This window comes from Salvelinus alpinus, chromosome 1 (assembly GCF_045679555.1).
Source record: "Salvelinus alpinus chromosome 1, SLU_Salpinus.1, whole genome shotgun sequence".
NCBI lineage: Eukaryota > Metazoa > Chordata > Actinopteri > Salmoniformes > Salmonidae > Salvelinus > Salvelinus alpinus.
In genome coordinates, this window is record NC_092086.1 from 20,306,821 (window position 1) to 20,328,427 (window position 21,607).

Below are 21,607 nucleotides of genomic sequence, written 5' to 3' on the forward strand. Positions count from 1 at the left end.
GTGATTTTTGCAATTTGTTCCAGTCATTGGCAGCAGAGAACTGGAAGGAAAGGCGGCCAAAGGAGGAGTTGGCTTTGGGGGTGACCAGTGAAATATACTTGCTGGAGCACGTGCTACGGGTGGGTGCAGCAAGAGCGACATCATTGATGAATACAGAGAAAAGAGTCGGCCCGAGAATTGAATCCTGTGGGACCCCATAGAGACTGCCAGAGGTCCGGACAACAGGCCCTCCGATTTGACACACTGAATTCTGTCTGAGAAGTAGTTGGTGAACCAGGCGAGGCAGTCATTTGAAAAACCAAGGCTGTTGAGTTTGCCGATAAGAATGTGGTAATTGAGTCCTAAACCTTGGCCAGGTCGATGAATACAGCTGCACAGTGTTGTCACTTATCGATGGAGGTTATGATATCGTTTAGTACCTTGAGCTTGGCTGAGGTGCACCCATGACCAGCTCTGAAACCAGATTGCATAGCGGAGAAGGTACGGTGGGATTCTAAATGGCCGGTGATCAGTTTGTTATCTTGGCTTTCGAAGACCTTAGAAAGGCAGGGCAGGATGGATATAGGTCTGTAACAGTTTGGGTCTAGTGTGTCTCCCCCTTTGAAGAGGGGGATGACCGCGGCAGCTTTCCGATCTTTGGGGATTTCAGACGATACGAAAGAGAAGTTGAACAGGCTAGTAATAGGGGTTGCAACAATTACGGCTGATAATTTTAGAAAGAGAGGGTCCAGATTGTCTAGTCCTGCTGATTTGTAGGCTTCCAGATTGTGCAGCTCTTTCAGAACATCAGCTGTCTGGATTTAGGTGAAGGAGAAATGGGGAGGCTTGGGCAAGTTGCTGTGGGGGGTGCAGTGCTGTTGACCAGGGTAGGGGTGGCCAGGTGGAAAGCATGGCCAGCCGTAGAAAAATGCTTGTTGAAATTCTCAATAATAGTGGATTTATCAGTGGTGACAGTGTTTCCTAGCCTCAGTGCAGTGGGCAGCTGGGAGGAGGTGCTCTTATTCTCCATGGACTTTACAGTGTACCAGAACTTTATTGAATTTGTGGTGCAGGATGCAAATTTCTGCTTGAAAAAGCTAGCCTTTGCTTTCCTAACTGCCTGTGTATATTGGTTCCTAACTTCCCTGAAAGTTGCATATTGCGGGGGCTATTCGATTCTAATTCAGTACACCACAGGATGTTTTTGTGCTGGTCAAGGGCAGTCAGGTCTGGAGTGAACCACGGGCTATATCTGTTCCTGGTTCTACATTTTTTGAATGGGGCATGCTTATTTATGATTGTGAGGAAATCACTTTAAAGAATAACCAGGCATCCTCTACTGACGGGATGAGGTCAATATCCATCCAGGATACCCGGGCCAGGTCGATTAGAAAGGCCTGCTCACTGAAGTGTTTTAGGGAGCGTTTGACAGTGATGAGGGGTGGTCGTTTGACCAAAGACCCACCTTATTTACAGTATTCAGACCCTTTGCTATGAGACTCGAAATTGACGTCCTGTTTCCATTGATCATCCTTGAGATGTTTCTACAACTTGATTGGAGTCCACCTGTGGTAAATTCAATTTATTGGACATGATTTGGAAAGGCACACATCTGTCTATATAAGGTTCCACAGTTGACAGTGCAAGTCAGAGCAAAAACCAAGCCATGAGGTCCAGACTACCTCTGTGGAGATGCAGCACTCCCTCAATCAGGCCTTTATGGTAGAGTGGCCAGATGGAAGCCACTCCTCAGTGAAAGGCACATGACAGCCCGCTTGGAGTTTGTCAAAAGGCACCTAAAGGACTCTCAGACCATGAGAAACAAGATGAACTGCTCTGATGAAACCAAGATTGAACTGGCTGAATGCCAAGCGCACATCTGGAGGAAACTTGGCACCATCCCTATGGTGAAGCAAAAATGTCTAGAAATCAGTTTTTACTATGTCATTATGGGGTATTGTGTGTATATTGATGGGGGGGGAACGATTTAATCAATTTTAGAATAACTTAACAAAATTTGGAAAAAGTTAAGAGGTCTGAATACTTTCCGAATGCACTATATCAAACTAACTTGACTATTAAATATAATAGTTCTATGATAGTTCTATAACAGTTCTATGCCCGTCTTTCCTTCAAATCATTACATTTATCTGACTTCTAATGTTGCAAATAAATGTGTGCCACAGTTTCAACAACCATATTGTAACTACATAGGCTACAAACTTCCTTTTAATTTCATAAGATGAAATCACATAACTTCTGATGATCACTGGTGCTGTCACCTGATTTCTTGCAGATGAAGTAGTCTGTCATATGGAACTCATTCAACCAGCCTGAACAACAGTGCATAAAATATGTCAAATGGTTAAACAAGAATGGTCAAAAGAGAATCCTGTCCTCATGTACATTAAAGGTATTCCTTCCCAGTGCTGTGGCCCTCACCAACAGACCATCTGGCCCATAGAGACTAAAAGACTATGCACTCTATGCTGCACACCACATCAAGCCATCTCTGAACTGGACACTAGATAACTGCACTATACTGCATTTGCACTCTGTTCATCTATCTTAGATATATTGATATTGATACTGTACATGTGTACATCCATTGTATATCAACTGTATACCCACTGTACTATATATGTGTACATCTACTGTATATCAACTGAATACTCACTGTGCTGTATATGTGTATATCCACTGCTCATTCTCTTATAGCTCTATGCTCACTCTACCTAGTTGTGTATAATGTTGTACCTAAACTTTGTGTAAACTCCTCTGTCTGTATTCTGTCTCTAAATGTTTATTGTCACTAGCAGCACCATATCACCATGTAACGTTATGTGTACAGATGTAGGATCTTAATTTGTCAAGTGATTGAGATATGTTCCATTCTGCTGATTCCTTCCTGATGACTAGCGATCTGCATATTCTTATGGATGTGGCCTGAGCTGGATTGTGACGCTAACTGAAGCTGGCTAGCTTTAGAAGACCAGTACATCTAGCTTGCATCATAGTTTCATATCAGGCAGAGATCAACAGCCGAGTCGTAGGCTACTACCTGGGTCGTATTCATTAGTTTACACCACAGCCAACAGTTTTAAAATGTTAAATAAACAGTTTACTCCAAACGCTGTACAACGTGACCTAAACAGTCTCCGTTGCCAAACGTTTTGCTACGGTGGACACTAATGAACACACACCACCTGTTTTGAGGAAGTGTAAGTTGTTGTTAGTCAACTATATAAATAAACATTACAATATCATCAACTATATGAATTCACAACAATATCATAAACTGTTTGAATACACATAACAATATCATCAACTATATGAATACACATAACAATATCATCAACTATATGAATACACATAACAATATCATCAACTATATGAATACACATAACAATATCATCAACTATATGAATACACATAACAATATCATCAACTATATGAATACACATAACAATATCATCAACTATATTAATACACATAACAATATCATCAACTATATGAATACACATAACAATATCATCAACTATATGAATACACATAACAATATCATCAACTATATGAATACACATAACAATATCATCAACTATATGAATATACATAACAATATCATCAAATACATGAATACACATAACAATATCATCAACTATATGAATATACATAACAATATCATCAAATACATGAATACACATAACAATATCATCAACTATATGAATACACATAACAATATCATCAACTATATGAATACACACAACATTATCATCAACTATATGAATACACATTACAATATCATCAACTATATGAATACACATAACAATATCATCAACTATATGAATACACATAACAATATCATCAACTATATGAATACACATAACAATATCATCAACTATATGAATATACATAACAATATCATCAAATACATGAATACACATAACAATATCATCAACTATATGAATATACATAACAATATCATCAAATACATGAATACACATAACAATATCATCAACTATATGAATACACATAACAATATCATCAACTATATGAATACACACAACATTATCATCAACTATATGAATACACATTACAATATCATCAACTATATGAATTCACAACAATATCATCAACTATATGAATATACATAACAATATCATCAAATACATGAATACACATAACAATATCATCAACTATATGAATATACATAACAATATCATCAAATATATGAATACACATAACAATATCATCAACTATATGAATACACATAACAATATCATCAACTATATGAATACACACAACATTATCATCAACTATATGAATACACATTACAATATCATCAACTATATGAATATACATAACAATATCATCAACTATATGAATATACATAACAATATCATCAAATACATGAATTCACAACAATATCATCAACTATATGAATACACATAACAATATCATCAAATATATGAATACACATAACAATATAATCAAATATATGAATACACATAACAATATAATCAACAATATGAAAACACATAACAATTGTTGTCTTACCTTTTATCTCTCTCAACAGAAGCAGTGTCTGGAATGATCATTCGGTCGTCGAAAGTTAATTTCATTTGCTTTACTCATTTACATATCAGGTTCTGCCTGTTCTCTCTCCCACTCCCTCTCTCTTTATAGCACTCCTTGGCATACATTCTACAACTGTCTGGAACTCTATTCGAGGGATGTGACATTCTTCCACAAGAAATTCCACCATTTGGTGTTTTGTTGATGGTGCTTCTCCAGAATCTCCCATAAGTGTTGAACTGGGTTGAGACCTGGTGACTGAGACATGGCATATTGTGAAACATCAGTAAGTTGAGCAATCTTCATCACTGAAGCTCCTGCCAAACGTGCCCCAACAATCACCAATCGTTAAGCTCTTCTCGAGCAGGGTTGCAGTCTCTCAAAGTAGCAGCACCTCTCTCCCCAGGGGTTGCAGCTCCTCTCTCTCCAGGGATAGCAGCTCCTCTCTCCCCAGGGATAGCAGCTCCTCTCTCCCCAGGGGTAGCAGCTCCTCTCTCCCCAGGGGTTGCAGCTCCTCTCTCCCCAGGGGTAGCAGCACCTCTCTCTTCATGGGTAGCAGATCCTCTCTCTTCATGGGTAGCAGCTCCTCTCTCACCATGTGTAGCAGCTCCTCTCTCCCCAGGGGTAGACTCTCCTCTCTCTCCATGTCCCCAGGGGTAGCAGCTCCTCTCTCCCCAGGGGTAGCAGCTCCTCTCTCTCCATGGGTAGCAGCTCCTCTCTCCCCAGGGGTAGCAGTTCCTCTCTCCCCAGGGGTAGCAGCTCCTCTCTCCCCAGGGGTAGCAGCTCCTCTCTCCCCAGGGGTAGCAGTTCCTCTCTCCCCCTGGGGTTTTAGTTCCTCTCTCCCCCTGGGTAGCAGCTCCCCTCTCCCCAGGGGTTTTAGTTCCTCACTCCCCCTGGGTAGCAGCTCCCCTCTCCCCAGGGGTTTTAGTTCCTCACTCCCCCTGGGTAGCAGCTCCCTTCTCCCCAGGGGTTTTAGTTCCTCACTCCCCCTGGGTAGCAGCTCCTCTCTCCCCCTGGGTTTTAGTTCCTCACTCCCCAAGAATTTGAATATATTGGTAGCTTAGCCCATAGCCAGTAGGGGGGTCCAGGAAATAATTTCAACAGCTAAATTCATGAATAGATCTACAGTGTATTGCCAAAAATCACTCAACAATTTCAAACATAGACTCTGACCTGTCCAATGAGCCAAACTGATTAAAGAATCAGAATCAGCGCACACACACAGTAATTAGAGTCCATATAGGAGCTTTAGGGGATACAGTCTACTGTGTGCTCTCCACTCCTCTGCCTCTCTCCATCACTTTCCCTGTGTCGTCTATTGATGTCTCTCGTCTTGTCTAGTGTGTCTCTCTACATCATATCATATTCTTCTGTTGCTGTCTCTGTGTCTTGTCTGGTGTCTCTCTCCATCATACCCTATTATTCTGTTGCTGTCTCTGTGTCTTGTCTGGTATCTCTCCATCATATCCTATTCTTCTGTTGCTGTCTCTCTGTCTTGTCTGGTATCTCTCTCTATCATATCATATTATTCTGTTGCTGTCTCTGTGTCTTGTCTGGTATCTCTCCATCATATCATATTATTCTGTTGCTGTCTCTGTGTCTTGTCTGGTATCTCTCTCCATCATATCCTATTCCTCTGTTGCTGTCTCTGTGTCTTGTCTGGTATCTCTCCATCACCAGAAAAATTGGTGAGGGTTAGGCATACTCTAATACAGCATTCAAAACATGAAAACACAACTACATAACACCATTAAATACAGTTGGAATTTAGTTAGAACTCAAACTGCTTCCATCAAACAGAAAAACAACAAGAAAGCTGGATAAACACCTTTAGGTTTTTAGATACGGCACTTTGCTTTTGCATTGCCCATATAGCTGTTTAAGGTCATACAAAGGCAGAGTGCAGTGTCAGCATTTTAGGGATCATAGGTCAGGTCAGTGGCCATGGTTGATATGCATGAAAAACTAACAACTTTAAAGCCATTTTTCTCAGATTCACTGTGTGGACTGCTCTTTGCCTTTGTAGGGCAATATCCTCTTGCTCTTTTGCACCCCAGTATCTCTACTTGCACATCATCATCCGCACATCTATCACTCCAGTGTTAATGCTAAATTGTAATTATTTCGCCTCTATGGCCTATTTATTGCCTACCTCCCTACTCTTCTACATTTGCACACGCTGTACATAGATTTTTCTATTGTATTATTGACTGTACGTTAGTTTATGTGTAACTCTGTGTTGTTGTTTGTGTCATACAGCTTTGCTTTATCTTGGCCAGGTTGCAGTTGTAAATGAGAACTTGTTCTCAACTGGCCTACCTGGTTAAATAAAAGGTGAAATAAATAAAATAAAACAAAAAAAAAATTTTAAATATATATTTCAGGTGGATGACCTTGCCCTAGGTCTGCCTCCTGTCCCTCCTATCGCCATGGGTACACCTTCCTGAAAACACACTGACTCCATACTTTGCTTAAACCTGTTCTGCCAGTTCACGTCCTTAAAGACTAGAATGTTCCAATGTGGTTAGCCAAAAAGATGACAGGATAGTTCACACATTCATCCTTCAGGGTTACTGTCAAACAGATATCACATTTCTGGTTGGTCCATAACTTGTTTCCTGCTCGTACCAGGCCGTGTTTACCAGGCCGTGTTCTATGATTTAATGAGAATATTTTTCTGCAGTGAGTGTAATGCAGGTCAAGGTGTCCTTGGATGAATGTCAACAAGATTTATAACCAGAATTGCTAAATGAACTCTTGTAATTAAAAATTATTAAAATATATATTTATTGTCACAGACACCGGATAGGTGCAGTGAAATGTGTTGTTTTACAGGGTCAGCTATAGTAGTATGGCACCCCTGGGGCACATTAGAGTTAAGTGTGTTGCTTAAGGGCACATCAACAGATTTTTCACCTTGACGGCTCAGGTATTCAAACCAGTGACCTTTTAGTTACTGGTCCAACGCTCTAACCACTAGGTCATCTGACCATACCAGTTCACACCCTAAAAGAAAACAATGTTCAAATGTTGTCCATGAAGAGGTATTAGGAGTATGATTTAAATTGCATTGAAATGCAAATACCCAGATAATGGTAATAAATATAGCAAATAAAATATTTAAAAGTTAGCTAATATAAAGAAAATGACAGCGTTGATAGGAATACAACGTCAAAATATATCTGAAGTTCTCCGTGTTGAATTAGTTCTTACCTTATGGATAAATAAAGATTGAGGGTAACTACAATACAACATTCAAAACATGAAAACAAAACTACATCACATCATTATATACAGTTGCAATATAGTTAGAACTCAAACTGTTTCCATCAAACAGAAAAACAACAAGAAAGTTTGATCAACACATTTAGATGTACTTTGCTTTTGCATTACCCATATAGTACTTTGCTTTTGCATTACCCATATAGTTGTTTAAGGGCATACAAAGACAGTATCGGTATTTTAGGGGTCATAGGTCAGATCAGTGGTCATATGGTACAATATGTTAAAATAATTTTATTGTAATTTTACCAATATCTTATTGGGCTCATTTCTGGAGGTGGAAATTATATTTTAGATGTGGTCAGCATCATTTTTTTGGGCCGTTTTGTCACCAGAACTGAGCTTTTCAAAAAGTATCCCCAGGAGGACCCCAGAAACCCTAAGCAAGGGGACTGGAATAGTCTGAGGCAGGCATTAGATTACGAGTGTTTTCAAGTGTAACGATAATAACAATGGTTTTGGGAAACAACTAGAGATTTAACAATGCTCCTACGAAGGTTCTAACAATGAACTTTGTCTTAAGATACTATTGAGACGCTGGACCCTGGATAAGACCCTCTACTAAATATCTAAAATGTCAAATGTAAATATTTTACATACAGATCTCAAATTACTGTATAGATTATTATTTATTGTTATATTGATGTCACAAATATATTATTTAAACAGTTTTTTATAAAAAATGTAGTTATGTGTTACATTTGAATGTGTAAAACCTATCAGTACTACTTATTTCTCTGAGAGTGAGGCAGATATATAGTATTTTGCAACAAAAAATAACATATGTCTCTCTGAAATGAAACCCTCAAGTGATAGATTTTAAACAAATACATGTCTGTCATTGAACAACGCCATGGCATGATTAGCTACCCCTGGAAGGTAATCCCCCGACAATGACCATTTGGACAGTTCTGCATTATTTCTTCAACAGTTGAGTTCATTACATCATTATTATACATTCCCTGCAGTCCGGGGATGGCACATGTTGAATGAATGTGTCCTACCAATTGAAGGATTGGAACAGTCCCCCATCTGAACTGTCTAAATGGTCATCGTCGGGGATACCTTCCAGGAGTAGCTGGTGATAAAACGGATGACACTGTGATAGTGTCACGATCGTCTTTAGGTGAAAGAGAGGACCAAGGCGCAGCGTGATATACATACATCTTCTATTTATTTGAGAAGATGAAACGAACACGAACACTAATACAAACTAAACAAAAACAACAAACGACCGTGAAGGTACAAACGAAAGTGCAGACACAAGCTACTAACGTCAAACATAGACACAGCAACAATCACCCACAAACAAACAGTGAGAACAGCCTACCTTAATATGGTTCTCAATCAGAGGAAACGTAAAACACCTGCCCCTGATTGAGAACCATACCAGGCCAAACGCAAAAACCAACATAGAAAAACGAACATAGATAACCCACCCAACTCACGCCCTGACCATACTAAAACAAAGAAATAACAAAAGAACTAAGGTCAGAACGTGACAGGAGCACACACAACGCAATCTCTCCCTCTCTTTATCTCTGTCGCTCTCTCTCTCTCCCTCTCTCTCCATTACGTAACGACATTGTTGTTTCATTAATGCATTATCATTGTTTGTTCCATGATGTCTGTGTTGATGATGTTTCTCTCCCAAAAGACACCCGACACCACTGTCCTCTTTTTACAGGTAGGCCTACACATGACTTCAAATAATTTTTTAAATGATTGTAATTACAAACACGTATGCATTATCCATTGGTAATAGTAACAACCCTGACAATACACTGAATATGCTATTTGCCCTTCAGATGCCACAATGTGTCTTGGAGGAGATCTGTCTGGAGGTCATCCTCTCAGAGGAGATCTGTCTGGAGGTCACCCTCTCAGAGGAGATCTGTCTGGAGGTCATCCTCTCAGAAGAGATCGGTCTGGAGGTCATCCTCTCAGAGGAGATCTGTCTGGAGGTCATCCTCACAGAGGAGATCTGTCTGGAGGTCATCCTCTCAGAGGAGATCTGTCTGGAGGTCATCCTCTCAGAGGAGATCTGTCTGGAGGTCATCCTCTCAGAGGAGATCTGTCTGGAGGTCGTCCTCTCAGAGGAGATCTGTCTGGAGGTCACCCTCTCAGAGGAGATCTGTCTGGAGGTCATCCTCTCAGAAGAGATCGGTCTGGAGGTCATCCTCTCAGAGGAGATCTGTCTGGAGGTCACCCTCTCAGAGGAGATCTGTCTGGAGGTCATCCTCTCAGAAGAGATCGGTCTGGAGGTCATCCTCTCAGAGGAGATCTGTCTGGAGGTCATCCTCACAGAGGAGATCTGTCTGGAGGTCATCCTCTCAGAGGAGATCTGTCTGGAGGTCATCCTCTCAGAGGAGATCTGTCTGGAGGTCATCCTCTCAGAGGAGATCTGTCTGGAGGTCGTCCTCTCAGAGGAGATCTGTCTGGAGGTCGTCCTCTCAGAGGAGATCTGTCTGGAGGTCATCCTCTCAGAGGAGATCTGTCTGGAGGTCATCCTCTCAGAGGAGATCTGTCTGGAGGTCGTCCTCTCAGAGGAGATCTGTCTGGAGATCACCCTCTCAGAGGAGATCTGTCTGGAGGTCGTCCTCTCAGAAGAGATCTGTCTGGAGGTCGTCCTCTCAGAGGAGATCTGTCTGGAGATCACCCTCTCAGAGGAGATCTGTCTGGAGGTCATCCTCTCAGAGGAGATCTGTCTGGAGGTCATCCTCTCAGAGGAGATCTGTCTGGAGGTCGTCCTCTCAGAAGAGATCTGTCTGGAGGTCGTCCTCTCAGAAGAGATCTGTCTGGAGATCACCCTCTCAGAGGAGATCTGTCTGGAGGTCACCCTCTCAGAGGAGATCTGTCTGGAGGTCGTCCTCTCAGAAAAGATCTGTCTGGAGATCACCCTCTCAGAGGAGATCTGTCTGGAGGTCACCCTCTCAGAGGAGATCTGTCTGGAGGGCGTCCTCTCAGAGGAGATCTGTCTGGAGGTCATCCTCTCAGAGGTGATCTGTCTGGAGGTCATCCTCTCAGAGGAGATCTGTCTGGAGGTCATCCTCTCAGAGGAGATCTGTCTGGAGGTCGTCCTCTCAGAGGAGATCTGTCTGGAGGTCATCCTCTCAGAGGAGATCTGTCTGGAGGTCATCCTCTCAGAGGAGATCTGTCTGGAGGTCATCCTCTCAGAGGAGATCTGTCTGGAGGTCGTCCTCTCAGAAGAGATCTGTCTGGAGGTCATCCTCTCAGAGGAGATCTGTCTGGAGGTCATCCTCTCAGAGGAGATCTGTCTGGAGGTCGTCCTCTCAGAGGAGATCTGTCTGGAGGTCATCCTCTCAGAGGAGATCTGTCTGGAGGTCGTCCTCTCAGAGGAGATCTGTCTGGAGGTCATCCTCTCAGAGGAGATCTGTCTGGAGGTCATCCTCTCAGAGGAGATCTGTCTGGAGCTCATCCTCTCAGAGGAGATCTGTCTGGAGGTCGTCCTCTCAGAGGAGATCTGTCTGGAAATCACCCTCTCAGAGGAGATCTGTCTGGAGGTCGTCCTCTCAGAAGAGATCTGTCTGGAGGTCGTCCTCTCAGAAGAGATCTGTCTGGAGGTCGTCCTCTCAGAAGAGATCTGTCTGGAGATCACCCTCTCAGAGGAGATCTGTCTGGAGGTCACCCTCTCAGAGGAGATCTGTCTGGAGGTCGTCCTCTCAGAAGAGATCTGTCTGGAGATCACCCTCTCAGAGGAGATCTGTCTGGAGGTCATCCTCTCAGAGGAGATCTGTCTGGAGGTCGTCCTCTCAGAGGAGATCTGTCTGGAGGTCGTCCTCTCAGAGGAGATCTGTCTGGAGATCACCCTCTCAGAGGAGATCTGTCTGGAGGTCATCCTCTCAGAGGAGATCTGTCTGGAGGTCGTCCTCTCAGAGGAGATCTGTCTGGAGATCACCCTCTCAGAAGAGATCTGTCTGGAGGTCGTCCTCTCAGAGGAGATCTGTCTGGAGGTCATCCTCTCAGAGGAGATCTGTCTGGAGGTCGTCCTCTCAGAGGAGATCTGTCTGGAGGTTATCCTCTCAGAGGAGATCTGTCTGGAGGTCATCCTCTATGAGGAGATTTGTCTGGATGTCGTCCTCTCAGAAGAGATCTGTCTGGAGGTCGTCCTCTCAGAGGAGATCTGTCTGGAGGTCGTCCTCTCAGAGGAGATCTGTCTGGAGGTCATCCTCTCAGAGGAGATCTGTCTGGAGGTCATCCTCTCAGAGGTGATCTGTCTGGAGCTCATCCTCTCAGAGGAGATCTGTCTGGAGGTCGTCCTCTCAGAGGAGATCTGTCTGGAAATCACCCTCTCAGAGGAGATCTGTCTGGAGGTCGTCCTCTCAGAAGAGATCTGTCTGGAGGTCGTCCTCTCAGAAGAGATCTGTCTGGAGGTCGTCCTCTCAGAAGAGATCTGTCTGGAGATCACCCTCTCAGAGGAGATCTGTCTGGAGGTCACCCTCTCAGAGGAGATCTGTCTGGAGGTCGTCCTCTCAGAAGAGATCTGTCTGGAGATCACCCTCTCAGAGGAGATCTGTCTGGAGGTCATCCTCTCAGAGGAGATCTGTCTGGAGGTCGTCCTCTCAGAGGAGATCTGTCTGGAGGTCGTCCTCTCAGAGGAGATCTGTCTGGAGATCACCCTCTCAGAGGAGATCTGTCTGGAGGTCATCCTCTCAGAGGAGATCTGTCTGGAGGTCGTCCTCTCAGAGGAGATCTGTCTGGAGATCACCCTCTCAGAAGAGATCTGTCTGGAGGTCGTCCTCTCAGAGGAGATCTGTCTGGAGGTCATCCTCTCAGAGGAGATCTGTCTGGAGGTCGTCCTCTCAGAGGAGATCTGTCTGGAGGTTATCCTCTCAGAGGAGATCTGTCTGGAGGTCATCCTCTATGAGGAGATTTGTCTGGATGTCGTCCTCTCAGAAGAGATCTGTCTGGAGGTCGTCCTCTCAGAGGAGATCTGTCTGGAGGTTATCCTCTCAGAGGAGATCTGTCTGGAGGTTATCCTCTCAGAGGAGATCTGTCTGGAGGTCGTCCTCTCAGAGGAGATCTGTCTGGAGGTCATCCTCTCAGAGGAGATCTGTCTGGAGGTCATCCTCTCAGAGGAGATCTGTCTGGAGGTCATCCTCTCAGAGGAGATCTGTCTGGAGGTCATCCTCTCAGAGGAGATCTGTCTGGAGGTCGTCCTCTCAGAGGAGATCTGTCTGGAGATCACCCTCTCAGAGGAGATCTGTCTGGAGGTCATCCTCTCAGAGGAGATCTGTCTGGAGGTCGTCCTCTCAGAGGAGATCTGTCTGGAGATCACCCTCTCAGAAGAGATCTGTCTGGAGGTCGTCCTCTCAGAGGAGATCTGTCTGGAGGTCATCCTCTCAGAGGAGATCTGTCTGGAGGTCGTCCTCTCAGAGGAGATCTGTCTGGAGGTTATCCTCTCAGAGGAGATCTGTCTGGAGGTCATCCTCTATGAGGAGATTTGTCTGGATGTCGTCCTCTCAGAAGAGATCTGTCTGGAGGTCGTCCTCTCAGAGGAGATCTGTCTGGAGGTTATCCTCTCAGAGGAGATCTGTCTGGAGGTTATCCTCTCAGAGGAGATCTGTCTGGAGGTTATCCTCTCAGAGGAGATCTGTCTGGAGGTCGTCCTCTCAGAGGAGATCTGTCTGGAGGTCATCCTCTCAGAGGAGATCTGTCTGGAGGTCATCCTCTCAGAGGAGATCTGTCTGGAGGTCATCCTCTCAGAGGAGATCTGTCTGGAGGTCATCCTCTCAGAGGAGATCTGTCTGGAGGTCATCCTCTCAGAGGAGATCTGTCTGGAGGTCGTCCTCTCAGAAGAGATCTGTCTGGAGGTCGTCCTCTCAGAAGAGATCTGTCTGGAGATCACCCTCTGAGGAGATCTGTCTGGAGGTCACCCTCTCAGAGGAGATCTGTCTGGAGGTCGTCCTCTCAGAAGAGATCTGTCTGGAGATCACCCTCTCAGAGGAGATCTGTCTGGAGGTCGTCCTCTCAGAGGAGATCTGTCTGGAGGTCATCCTCTCAGAGGAGATCTGTCTGGAGGTCGTCCTCTCAGAGGAGATCTGTCTGGAGATCACCCTCTCAGAGGAGATCTGTCTGGAGGTCATCCTCTCAGAGGAGATCTGTCTGGAGGTCGTCCTCTCAGAGGAGATCTGTCTGGAGATCACCCTCTCAGAAGAGATCTGTCTGGAGGTCATCCTCTCAGAGGAGATCTGTCTGGAGGTCATCCTCTCAGAAGAGATCTGTCTGGAGGTCGTCCTCTCAGAGGAGATCTGTCTGGAGGTCGTCCTCTCAGAAGAGATCTGTCTGGAGGTCATCCTCTCAGAGGAGATCTGTCTGGAGGTCATCCTCTCAGAGGAGATCTGTCTGGAGGTCGTGCTCTCAGAGGAGATCTGTCTGGAGGTTGTCCTCTCAGAGGAGATCTGTCTGGAGGTCATCCTCTCAGATGAGATCTGTCTGGAGGTCATCCTCTCAGAGGAGATCTGTCTGGAGGTCATCCTCTCAGAGGAGATCTGTCTGGAGGTCATCCTCTCAGAGGAGATCTGTCTGGAGGTCATCCTCTCAGAGGAGATCTGTCTGGAGGTCATCCTCTCAGAGGAGATCTGTCTGGAGGTCGTCCTCTCAGAGGAGATCTGTCTGGACGTCATCCTCTCAGAGGAGATCTGTCAGAGGAGATCTCTCAGAAGAGATCTGTCTGGAGGTCATCCTCTGAGAGGACATCTGTCTGGAGGTCATCCTCTCAGAGGAGATCTGTCTGGAGGTCATCCTCTCAGAGGAGATCTGTCTGGAGGTCATCCTCTCAGAGGAGATCTGTCTGGAGGTCATCCTCTCAGAGGAGATCTGTCTGGAGGTCATCCTCTCAGAGGAGGTCTGTCTGGAGGTCGTCCTCTCAGAGGAGATCTGTCTGGAGGTCATCCTCTCAGAGGAGATCTGTCAGAGGAGATCTCTCAGAAGAGATCTGTCTGGAGGTCATCCTCTCAGAGGAGATCTGTCTGGAGGTCATCCTCTCAGAGGAGATCTGTCTGGAGGTCATCCTCTCAGAGGAGATCTCTCTGGAGGTCATCCTCTCAGAGGAGATCTGTCTGGAGGTCATCCTCTCAGAAGAGATCTGTCTGGAGGTCGTCCTCTCAGAGGAGATCTGTCTGGAGATCATCCTCTCAGAGGAGATCTGTCTGGAGGTCATCCTCTCAGAGGAGATCTGTCTGGAGGTCATCATCCTCTCAGAGGCGGATGTTGCCTACCTGACTCTCTCCTTGAAATGGAAGGGATTAAGGGATGTTGAGATCAGTGGATAATTTTGACAGCGGGCCCACTTTGCCTGGCTGGACCGTGAGTAGCCAATGCAATTTTGTGCTATATTGTTAAGTACTATTCAATGTTAGACAATTTCAATAATGATAGTAAGAAAATTGAGATGTCTGTTTATGATACCTTTACTCGTGTCTCAGGAAGCAGTGCAACAGTGGCATAAAAATATTACAACACAGTAGATTGATTCAAGAATAGAATTTTCCATCAACTCTTAGTGTTTCACAATTTCATGTCTCATGTTGTCTTAGGCAGTATTCTAATTATAAGCCTGTTCATCTTAATAATGTTACGTTCTCCTTGATTCTCCCTCTGTTTCTTGATACAGGTATGGTGAACACGGAGAGCATGCCACAGACGTTTTAATTTTTGATGCGCAATGACTACTTCAAAGACTGTGTGGATTACACAGGAACTGGGAAGCATGGAGTTCTGCGGGGTTATTTCACAGACCCATCCCTTCCTGGACAGTGCCCAGACTGCCAGTTTGATGTATTAGGCATGGAGAGAGCTGTGACAGAGGGGTGGACAATAAGGAGAGAGAGGGATATATCTGTTACATATAGGAGATGGAGGGGGGGCACAGTGGGTGCTGTGGAGGAGAGGCAGGGTGGAAACTGTAGAGGAGAGGCAGGGTGGAAACTATAGAGGAGAGGCAGGGTGGATACTGTAGAGGAGAGGCAGGGTGGATACTGTGGAGGAGAGGCAGGGTGGAAACTGTAGAGGAGAGGCAGGGTGGAAACTATAGAGGAGAGGCAGGGTGGATACTGTAGAGGAGAGGCAGGGTGGATACTGTGGAGGAGAGGCAGGGTGGATACTGTAGAGGAGAGGCAGGGTGGATACAGTGGAGGAGAGGCAGGGTGGATACTGTAGAGGAGAGGCAGGGTGGATACTGTAGAGGAGAGGCAGGGTGGAAACTATAGAGGAGAGGCAGGGTGGATACTGTAGAGGAGAGGCAGGGTGGATACTATAGAGGAGAGGCAGGGTGGATACTGTAGAGGAGAGGCAGGGTGGATACTGTGGAGGAGAGGCAGGGTGGATACTGTGGAGGAGAGGCAGGGTGGATACTGTGGAGGAGAGGCAGGGTGGATACTGTGGAGGAGAGGCAGGGTGGATACTGTGAAGGAGATGCAGGGTGGATACTGTGGAGGAGAGGCAGGGTGGATACTGTGAAGGAGAGGCAGGGTGGATACTGTGGAGGAGAGGCAGGGTGGATACTGTGGAGGAGAGGCAGGGTGGATACTGTGGAGGAGAGGCAGGGTGGATACTGTGGAGGAGAGGCAGGGTGGATACTGTGGAGGAGAGGCAGGGTGGATGCTGTGAAGGAGAGGCAGGGTGGAAACTGTAGAGGAGAGGCAGGGTGGATACTGTGGAGGAGAGGCAGGGTGGATACTGTGGAGGAGAGGCAGGGTGGATACTGTGGAGGAGAGGCAGGGTGGATACTGTGGAGGAGAGGCAGGGTGGATGCTGTGAAGGAGAGGCAGGGTGGATACTGTGGAGGAGAGGCAGGGTGGATACTGTGGAGGAGAGGCAGGGTGGAAACTGTGGAGGAGAGGCAGGGTGGAAACTGTGGAGGAGAGGCAGGGTGGATACTGTGGAGGAGAGGCAGGGTGGAAACTGTGGAGGAGAGGCAGTGTGGATACTGTGGAGGAGAGGCAGGGTGGATGCTGTGGAGGAGAGGCAGGGTGGATACTGTGGAGGAGAGGCAGGGTGGATACTGTGGAGGAGAGGCAGGGTGGATACTGTGGAGGAGAGGCAGGGTGGATACTGTGGAGGAGAGGCAGGGTGGATACTGTGGAGGAGAGGCAGGGTGGATACTGTAGAGGAGAGGCAGGGTGGATACTGTGGAGGAGAGGCAGGGTGGATACTGTGGAGGAGAGGCAGGGTGGATACTGTGAAGGAGAGGCAGGGTGGATACTGTGGAGGAGAGGCAGGGTGGATACTGTGGAGGAGATGCAGGGTGGATACTGTGGAGGGGAGGCAGGGTGGAAACTGTGGAGGAGAGGCAGGGTGGATACTGTGAAGGAGAGGCAGGGTGGATACTGTAGAGGAGAGGCAGGGTGGATACTGTGGAGGAGAGGCAGGGTGGATACTGTGGAGGAGAGGCAGGGTGGATACTGTGGATACTGAAAAATCTGTCACATGTACATTTCATTCAGTGGAATTTAGTTTATACAGAAACACGATTGTTGTGTCAAGAATTTGACAAAGAAACATTCTACAGACAACAATATTTACTGACACCAAGAAGCCCAATAACAACAAGATCAGTGATTTCTAAATGAAAACAGTTTTTACAACACAGTGTGGTGATTCATTCTATTAATGAAGGACTCTAGTTGACAATGTCTGTCAACTTCAATGGTGTGTATTCATGAATATTTACAATCGTATGTTTACACACTAGAGAGCTATTCTACATTGTTGCTCCAGTGTGTCTTACTGAACATGACCAGGATTAGAGTGAAACATCATGTTGTGTTTGACACAGGGACCACCTGACACAGGGACACTGAGGAGTCTTCAAACCAAACCCTAAACCCTGGATAGAGGGGCTCAGTGAATGTAGTGTGGAATGTGTGCAGGTGGGTCAGTGAGTCAGAGGAGACTCTGTAGAAGGACAGAGTGCCGGCTGGCCAGTCCAGATACACTCCTACTCTGTGGGGGCTGGAGGGGGGGACGTCTATGGTAGTGGGATTATTATTGTGATAGGCTTTGTAACTGTTGTAAGAGCAGAACAGACTCCAGGACTTGTCATTCCATCCAATCAGACAGTCCATACCCCCTCCTCTCCTGCTGATTCCTTTATATGTCACTCCTATAATTGCCACACTCCCACTCCACTCTACCTCCCAGTAACAGCGCCCAGTCAGACCCTCTCTACACAGCACCTGTCCACAGTCCTCAAATCTCTCTAGGTGATCAGGATACGGCTGCTTCTCCCTCCTCCATGTCACCTTTGTGTTTTCCTCAGACAGAGAGAGGTGTATGTTTACTGTGTTTGGGTCCAGTGTGAAGTCACAGGCATCTGATGGATGAAACCAGACACAATATTATAAATCATCATCATTCACATTAGAATGTTAACTCACTTTTCACTAATTAATTTAATGTAGATGTTTCTAGGTATCAAAAGGAGAAGTTAAGGTAACTTGAGATCATATGTGATATTGTATGGTAATATAAAACACACTTATTCCCATTAATTACACACACACACACTTCTTATGTAGCACAAACACGGCATACACAGACACACACATTGTCAAAGCAACTCTTTCTAAACTTTGGTGTCCCTGATTTCTGCTTCTGTAGAACTACAGCTTATATTTAATATGACCAAGTAAGTAATGATGGTGGTCTTTGACTATGACTTAACTTGAATTAAGACTTATTCTTAGTCATATTCTTCACAGCAGTAAACACTCACAATTTCTAAGCCCAGGTTTCATTGTGTACTCTCCACCATATTCCACACTGTGTAGAGGCAAGCAGAACAGACAGTTATTGAGTGGTACACGTGAACTCACACACACACACACACACACACACACACACACACACACACACACACACACACACACACACACACACACACACACACACACACACACACACACACACACACACACACACACACTTTTGTCCAATTGGTGTCTTAACTAGCCTGATAACTCAAACATGTCGGTCATGAACATTGACATAAACCTTCTACATACTTGAGTTTCTCCAGTCTGCAGTGTGGATCCTCCAGTCCAGCAGAGAGCAGTCTGACTCCTGAGTTTCCTGGGTGATTGTAGCTCAGATCCAGCTCTCTCAGGTGTGAGGGGTTTGACTTCAGAGCTGAGACCAGAGAAGCACAGCCTTCCTCTGTGACTAGACAGAATGACAGCCTGAAAAGAGTAACAGCACTTTAAAATCACACTGCTATTATTTTTCAACATATTCAGATACATCTGTGTCCTGAAACCTGCCATACGAATTCATAAATGACAAATTATCAAATTGTTGCTTGTAGAGACACAATGTAAAGTACAAATACTTGAGTAGACTGACCAGACCAGTTTAAAAAGTAGTTTCAGTCCAAAGACAGACAGTGAGGTATCCGATTATGATTGTATTGAGTCCACACCAAATCTATTTTGACAATGAACCTAACATTTTAAATGTGGCTCTATAATCCAGAATTTGGAATTTGATATCAACTTTTCTGATGGGGTAACAGTATATAATGTCACATTTAAATTCAGAGTGTTTTCATACATATCTATTTAACCGTTTCAGAATAAAAGCACTTCATGTATCTAGTCCCCCCATTTGAAGAAGTCATAAGTATTCTGACCAATTCACTCATAGTGTATTAAAGTAGTCGAAAGTTTAGTATTTGTTCCCAAACTCATTGGCTGCATTAGCAGTTTGTTTTGGTTGTGTTTTGGGTTGTGTTTTGCCCAATAGTAACTGAATGGTGGATGATGACTGGATTAATCTTCCGTCTAAGTGAGTAGATAACATGTTTCTAGACACTACTAAAATAATCCTGATGATTCCATGATTAAACCTGTTATGGCTGCAAGCCCGACACCGGTACACCTATGACAACATCCAGCTCAAGTGCAGGGCGGCAAATTCAAAATCTATTTTTTTTAAATATTTAACTTTCACACATTAACAAGTCCAATACAGCATTTGAAAGATAAACATCTTGTCAATCCAGCCAACATGTCCGATTTTTTTAATGTTTTACAGAGAAAACACCACATATATTTATGTTAGCTCACCACCAAATAAAAAAGAGGACAGACATTTTTCACAGCACAAGTAGGATGCAAGTAGCATGCACAAGCCAACCTAACTAACCTAGAACCAACCTAAATAACCTAGAAAAAACTACCTCAGATGACAGTCCTATAACATGTTACACAATAAATCTATGTTTTGTTCAAAACATTTGCATATTTTAGCTATAAATCAGTTTTACATTACTGCTACCATCATAGCTACAGTCAGAAATCGCACGGGAGTAGCCAGAGAAAATACAGACACCAACGTCAACTACTCTAATTACACATCATAAAACATTTCAGACAAATATATGGTGGATAGCAAATGAAAGACAAAGATCTTGTGAATACAGACAATATTTCAGATTCTTTAAATGTTTTACAGCGAAAACACCACATATATTCATGTTAGCTCACCACCAAATACAAAAAGAGAGACAGACATTTTTCACAGCACCGGTAGCATGCAGCTAGCATGCAGCTAGCATGCAAAGCCAACCTAACTAACCTAGAACTAACCTAAATAACCTAGAAAAAACTACCTCAGATGACAGTCCTATAACATGTTACACAATAAATCTATGTTTTGTTCGAAAAATGTGCATATTTCAGCTATAAATCAGTTTTACATTACTGCTACCATCATAGCTACCATTATAGCTACAGTCAGAAATAGCACGGGAGTAGCCAGAGTAAATACAGACACCAACGTCAACTACTAATTACTCATCATAATACATTTCAGAAAAATATATGGTGGATAGCTAATGAAAGTGAATACAGCTAGTGAATACAGACAATATTTCCGATTCTTTAAGTGTTTTACAGCGAAAACACAATATATCGTCATATTAGCTTACTACAATAGCAAACATAGCAACAGCATTGACTCAAGGCAAACGGTAGCATAGCACAGTTCGACAGATATATATGAAATAGCATCCCAAATTGGGTCCTTATCTTTGTTGATCTTCATTCAGAATGTTGTACAATGGGTCTTTTGTTCAGAACCAGCTTTGTTTCGATCCAAAACGAACTATTTCCCTCTTGAATTAGCAAACACACTGGCCTTCCTGTGCTAACCTCTCCATCTTGAAAAAAATTCTTCCTACGCATCACGTATAAAATCCCGAATAAATTTAAATAATATAATTAAACTATATTTAAAAAACATACTTTAGGATGATATTGTGACATGTATCAAAAAAAATCGAAGCCAGATGTCATATTCATCGAGAACGACCGTTTTCCAGGTGGAGAGTCCTTGTCCGAGTTCGCGCCTCAGGAAAAATAAATTATGGCGGTCGTCTCATTCAAAGAGGGTGTATGCATTCTCTGAAAGAGATATTCAACTCCTTTCTGTTCTCACTTCCGCATGAGACCCAGAGGAAGGTGTATGACGTGTTTCTACAGTCCTAAGTGACATGACCTTATATAGACAAGCTTTTGAAGAGCGACTTAGCTTTTGGAAATCTCACTTCCGGATAGGAAATGAGCTGTAAAAAGGGTTCTGTTTCACTTAGAGACATAATTCAAACGTTTTTAGAAACTAGAGAGTGTTTTCTATTCAATATTAATAATAATATGCATATTGTACGAGCAAGAATTGAGAACGAGGCCGTTTGAAATGGCCACCTCTTTCCAGGGTACTCAAGGCTCCGCTTACAGCCATAAGAAGTTAA

At 44.2% G+C, this 21,607-nt stretch overlaps 1 protein-coding gene across 5 annotated transcripts in view; it reads right to left on the reverse strand.

Annotated features, from left to right (window-relative positions):
• Positions 1-21,607, reverse strand: part of LOC139575873 (NLR family CARD domain-containing protein 3-like) — a 54,655-nt gene that overhangs the window by 27,415 nt on the left and 5,633 nt on the right. The window contains exons 1-2 of one of the 5 annotated variants that reach the window (XM_071401557.1): positions 1,662-3,607; positions 1,445-1,545 (exon numbers count right to left, since the gene is read on the reverse strand). The exons of the other annotated variants lie outside the window; for them this stretch is intronic. The gene's annotated coding sequence lies outside the window, so the exon portion shown is untranslated. Of the gene's footprint in view, positions 1-1,444; positions 1,546-1,661; positions 3,608-21,607 lie in introns of those variants that run through there. 5 annotated transcript variants of the gene reach the window in all.